This window comes from Bubalus kerabau, chromosome 18 (assembly GCF_029407905.1).
Source record: "Bubalus kerabau isolate K-KA32 ecotype Philippines breed swamp buffalo chromosome 18, PCC_UOA_SB_1v2, whole genome shotgun sequence".
Taxonomy (NCBI): Eukaryota; Metazoa; Chordata; class Mammalia; order Artiodactyla; family Bovidae; genus Bubalus; species Bubalus kerabau.
The window spans coordinates 43,578,221-43,584,220 of NC_073641.1; the positions used below are offsets into that span (position 1 = coordinate 43,578,221).

Below are 6,000 nucleotides of genomic sequence, written 5' to 3' on the forward strand. Positions count from 1 at the left end.
GAAACCCTGAGTCCACGCTGGTTTCCCTCATCAGTTTACCTGGTACATCCTATTTCTGTTTCTTCTCTGTGTAGCAGTCTCTGAGGACTCTTTTTTTTTTAGAGCCTGGCACAGGCCTGGTTTCCTAAAGCCCACCTACCTGTGGATCCCAGAGGCAGTACAGGAGGGACAAAGGGTTTGACCAGCAGCCCTGAAAGCAATTAACTGTAGGTGGGCCTTGTTAACACCTCAGTAAAAGAAGAGCGCTGTGGCCTTCTACAGGTTAGTGAGATTAACTGCCAGATTAGCATACCGTGGTAGAGAAAATCCCTTGTGGGGCCTTCCATGTGGCTCAGTGGTAAAGAATCCGCCTGCCAATGCAGGAGACACAGGTTTGATCCCTGGGTCAGGAAGATCCCCTGGAGTAGGAAATGGCAACCTGCTCCAATATTCCTGCCTGCAAAATCCATGGACAGAGGAGCCTGGTGGACTATAGTCCATGGGGTCGAAAGGAGTCGGACACAACAGCGAATAAGCACAAAGGCAGATCCCCTTGTACCTTTTCAATTCATCTGCAAAGTCAATGTACAGTTGCAAAACAGTACAGGAATGCAAAGGCTAAAGGCTGAAAGTACTGTATTTTATGTGTGTTTAAAGATACTTCTCCATTAGAGTTTATGCCATCCCCTTTATGATATAAAACTCAGCCTGACCTATTTTTACGAAAAGCATTTACTATTTACATTCACAGAAATCTATTCTTCCCACAAGTGGTTCCCAGGGTGACGGCTGTAGTTCCCTCCTCTTTACCAACCCCATCTCATCAGACAAAATTTGACTTAATTTCACTCCTAGTGTTTACAAACTGCTTACAAGAGAGTTGCGACAGGACAGAAAATGTCATTCTCTTTCCCAAAAGCCCTCATCTTTAAAACCTTTGATTTGTGGATGAGACAATCAAAACATGTTGTGAATTAGGGGTGGGGGAGTCGTCCAAGCAGACTGTTTAGTAGTTCAGGGTGAAGATCTGTCCCCAAAGGCGATTATAAGCACTTGAGGGATCATAAACAGTTCCTGCTGGCAGGAGCGGCAGCTATGCTGTACCCAGACTCATTCCCTGCTGGCCGTAGCGAGAAGCAGGGGGATGAGGGCAGCGTTAACAGATGCCTGGTTGCTGGACACCCTCTCTCCCTTCCTGGACTTCAACAGCACAGCTTTTCCGCGGTGACTGTCAGGATCTTGGCTCTGGAGACCCCCGGACTTGTCCCTCGTTCCCCTCCACCCCGCCGCTCACACACACACATATACACACACTCAGGGCGCCTCCTTCCGTCTAGTAATTGACAAACCAGTTCCTCGTCGGGTACTCCTCCCAAGGAGCACAAACCATCCGTAAACACGCAAATCCCCCAAATCAAAAACAAGACACCCAAGGGGTCTGCGAGATGAGCGCCGCGGCCGTTCGGCGGCGGCGGGTGTTTCTCGGAGGAGGTTGGGGCTCAATTTCCACACCCCCGCAGGCAGCCTCAGTCGGCACCCCAAAGCAGGGTCGGATGGGGGACGCCTGAGGTTTTTGTCTGCTAAAGCAGATTCCTACCTCCAGTTCTGAAGTCACCTTCGCGGGGCGGGGGGTCTCCTCTCGACGTCTTCGGCTGAGGTTCGGTCGGGAGCAGCCGGCCCCGGGTAATCCTCGCTCCCGGGCGGGGCTCGCACGCCCCGGGGCCGAGCCGGAGCCTAATCACCTGCTGGGCGCGGGCGGGGCGGGGCGGGGCCGCTCAGCGCGCGCGCCCCGCCCGGGAAGCCAGCCCCCTGCGCACCCCCCGACGGCCCTTCCGGAGCACTGTTCCCGCGGGGAGCCCCGAGCGCCCCGCTCCGAGCGCGGCAGGTCTGCGGGAGGATCCCCCTCCACCAGCCCGGCTTGGGAGGCTTTGAAAAAGACTGTAATGGAATCCCGGCTCGCCTCGTCACTCCCCTGGCTCACTTGTCAAAACTCCACGGCATTCCAGAACCCCTTCCCCGGTCACTCCCCCCACCCCCACCCCCTCCCAGTCGGAAAAGGAAACCGCACCGGGGAGAATTCGGGGAGTCTGGGGTTTCTGATGCAGACACCTTTTGTTTATGTCAACTTGCTCCGGAGCTTCCAGCGGTAACTGGGAGCAGGTCTGAGGAGAAAAACGCCCCACCCAGATAACCCTCGCCCGGTCAAAAGTTCTCCCTCCAACCGCCGCGAGGAGCTCCAGCTCCCCGACATCAATTCATTTCATAACCGCTCCGTTTCATAATCGGCGGCAGCATGGGTCCTTACTGGGGGTGGGGTGGGGTGAGGTGAGGGGGAGCCCCACACCAGAATCAACAACCATCGCACTGGGCAATCTAGCAGGCAACTTTCCAGAAAGCTGCAGTGAGATTCTTTCTGCTGGAGAAACCAAATTTACCACTGCTGAATTACAATCGCCGGTGACTGCACAACTGAAGCATTTCCTTTATACCTTCTCGGGCTCCCGCGCCCCTCCCGCCTTCTGCGGGGTTCAGTCAACGAGCCATCCCCGGGAGAGGCATGAATGGGCTCCGGCAGTGCAGACATCTCTCCAGCTGCAAACTGATGAGGAAGCCCGACCCACGAGGCTGAATTGTTTACATCACACCCACTGAGGGCTTCCTGTCTTAAATTAATGGGAATACAAATAAGACAGGAAAACAGTGTTTGCTTTTCTTAGAGCAAGGGTGAGGGCCTGTGGAGGGGGATGGGGTCGACCCACATTTCATTGCGTGAAGAGGTTGCTTTTCAAAACTTCAATTGTGTTCTATTCCTTTTTCCCACTTGGAACACTTGTTGAAAACGAAAAGCATCGCTGTGCCAAACCTCAAACCATCAAGGAACTTCTGCTCAAAACACGTTTTCACCTGGCTTGGGAAGGGATCCAGGCTGGAGCTCCCAGGAGGAAAGACAGATCTGGGGACCTCCTGTGGTCGAAAGGCACAAATCTCCCTACAGCCTGAAGCTGCGTGCCACACAGGCACACACACTCCACCCCACCCCATGGGGTTCATGCCAGAATCTTTCCCCGAGTCTGGCTCCCCACCCCTGTGTCTCTAAGCTATGGTTCACTTCCTGGGTGTCCCACAGTTCTTCAATGGACAAATCTGGTAGAATTCAAAGCAATTAATTAAAAAGGAGCAGGCAAAAGAAAGCTTCAGTTCTCAGTATCATTATTGCCACTGGAAAGGGTAATGAGAGCCTGGGAGGGGCCAACCCATGTCCAGGCTCTCCTGGACATCTGCCCACTCTTGGAAGCAGCCCACAGAGCACATGGTAAATACTGATCATAATCACCCACCCTGAAATCACCCCCAGTTGCTTCCTTCAGGTTGGCACAACAGCAAACCCAGAGACATGCCTCCTTTGGAAATACTGGAAGGAAACAAGACCCCAGGATAAAGGATATCTCAAGGAAGGATGGGCATTGCAACTAACAGTGACAATGGACATTAAGAGAACAGTACATGTGCCCAGTAAGAACAAGCTTTTGCAAGCCAGTCCTCAAAATATTGCAATTCCTGGGTCAAAGCAAGTTAGGCTGATGATTTTAGTAAAGCCAAGTGCATCAAAAGTCTATAAGAGAAAGTGACTACCTTACAATATATTCTAAGGGTTCCAGTGAATGTTAGCTCCTCCCCACTTCCCTTTCCCCTCTCTTCTGCCAGGAGGTGGTAGTCCTGGTGGATTCATTAGCATACTTTAATGTGGCATCTCCATATCTGATAAATTTTATGGGAATTAGGTTCAAATTGAATAATCTTCTAATAATAATTTCAGAAGGGCTCCCTTTTTTCCTTCTGATTGCTTTCTCCACTTCCAGTTTTCTTCTAACTCTCTCTGCTCCTTCCATCTGGTATGTAATTTATGATGTGCAAATCAATGCTGTTTAAAGGAAATCCATGATTTTAAGCATAATGCAAATAAATATTCCCTCTTCCCCCACCAATTCTGTGCCTAAGCTCAGTTTAGGGTGTGTATGTGCTGAGAATTAAAATTTGACCACATCTGTACAATATCTTAATTTCAGGAAAGCATTTGAATGCATATGACATTCTCATCAGCAAGCCAGAAAGATACGATCTGGTCTGTCTTTTCCTCACCGGGTTTCACTGCAGACTGGAAAAGAGATCAATGGCTCAGTAAACAAAAGTGTGCTTAAAACATGGCCTCCAATTTTACCCTAGCTCTGGTTTAAATAATACTGAAAATTGCTTTGAGCACACCCAGGGTCTACAAATAATATTAATTGCAGTGGGAATTACTGATATGCTAGGAGCATCCAAATTGGCTTCAACACATGAAGGAAATGTTTCATGAAAAAGTTTCAAGTTCAGCGTGACGGCTGATTACAAAAGTAGTATCCTGAGGGGTAATGATCAAATGACAGGCATAAAAGGGGCTTAATATCTAGATTGGAGAAAAACTGACAAAGATGTGAGGATCACAGCAGATCGTGTTATTTAAAAGGAATCTGTGTGTTGTACTGATAAGGAATAAGCAATACAACAGCGGGGTGAATTTGCTTGGTGGGAGTCTGACATGAAAGGAAAGTATATCCCCATATCTCCCTCCCCCATGATTAAGAATTTGGCAGCAGACAGATCCTTAATAGGATGGTAGGTCCAGTCTGAGGCCCCTTATTTTAAGGGCAAAGTGGAGACACTGGAAAGGGTCCAGAAGAAAACCAAAATGATTAAAGAGAGAGAAAATAGAACCTATGAGGGAAGGTTAAAGGATTTGGAGTTGTTTAGTCTAGAGTGAAAAAGTGCCTAAAGGCAAACTTAACAGTCTTCCCCTCCCATTTGAAAGGTTATTATAGAGAGGACACCGACCAGCTGTTGTTCATCTCTACAGAAGACAGAAGAGGTAAGACTCAAAATGCAACATTAAAATGTGGGTCAGACGCAAGGAGGACATGTTTGATGCTAATGGTAACTGACTTGACATTGACATCACTGTGCAGTCTTCACCTCTCAGACTCCATCCTAGAGATAGGCTTCCATGTTTCGGCAGAAGCCAGGCTGGAGAACTCCTTTCCTTTCCTTCTAGGGCTGCAGTAGTTCTCATCACCCCATTAATGTGGGGGGCAGTGGTCCTAAGATCCATGTTCCCTAAGTCAGAAACAGGGTGCTGTGAGAATACAATTCTCTCTTTAAACATATTCGCACATCTCATCAGACCTTTGTTTATTGGGTCAGTTCAGTTCAGTCACTCAGTCGTGTCTGACTCTTCGCAACCCCATGGACTGCAGCATGCCAGGCTTCCCTGTCCATCACCAACTCCCAGAGCCTACTCAAACTCATGTCCATTGAGTTGGTGATGCCATCCAACCATCTCATCCTCTGTGGTCCCCTTCTCCTCATGCTTTCAATCTTTCCCAGCATCAAGGTCTTTTCCAATGAGTCAGTTCTTCACATCAGGTGGCCAAAGTATTGGAGTTTCAGCTTCAGCATCAGTCCTTCTAATGAATATTCAGGACTGATTTCCTTTAGGATGGACTGGTTGGATCTCCTTGCTGTCCAAGGGACTCTCAAAGAGTCTTCTCCAACACCACAGTTCAGAAGCATCAATTCTTTGGCACTCAGCTTTCTTTATAGTCCAACTCTCACATCTGTACATGACTACTGGAAAAACCATAGCCTTGACTAGACAGACCTTTGTTGACAAAGTAATGTCTCCGCTTTTTATATGCTGTGTAGGTTGGTCATAACTTTTCTTCCAAGGAGCAAGTGTCTTTTAATTTCATGGTGGCTGTCACCATCTGCAGTGATTTTGGAGCCCCAAAGGAGTCTGTCACTGTTTCCATTGTTTCCCTATTTGCCATGAAGTGATGGGACCAGAAGCCATAATCTTAGTTTCCTGAATGTTGAGGGGTGGCTCGTTGGTCTAGGGGTATGATTTTCACTTTGGGTGCGAGACGTCCTGGATTGAAATCCCAGATGTGCCCAGGTTATCCTTTCTGGTTTATTGGGTGGTATCTC

General features: G+C 48.8%; 1 protein-coding gene across 12 annotated transcripts in view; it reads right to left on the reverse strand.

The window, feature by feature from the left end:
• The window catches only part of PDZD2 (PDZ domain containing 2), a 216,348-nt gene extending 210,619 nt beyond the window's left edge, over positions 1–5,729 (reverse strand). For 7 of the 12 annotated variants that reach the window (XM_055555293.1, XM_055555297.1, XM_055555296.1 and 4 more), the window contains exons 1-2: positions 2,469–5,729; positions 1,577–1,724 (exon numbers count right to left, since the gene is read on the reverse strand). The gene's annotated coding sequence lies outside the window, so the exon portion shown is untranslated. Of the gene's footprint in view, positions 1–1,576; positions 1,725–2,088; positions 2,449–2,468 lie in introns of those variants that run through there. The other 5 variants (XM_055555290.1, XM_055555292.1, XM_055555285.1 and 2 more) reach the window with 5 other exon arrangements.
• Between the last annotated feature and the right edge of the window lie 271 nt (positions 5,730–6,000).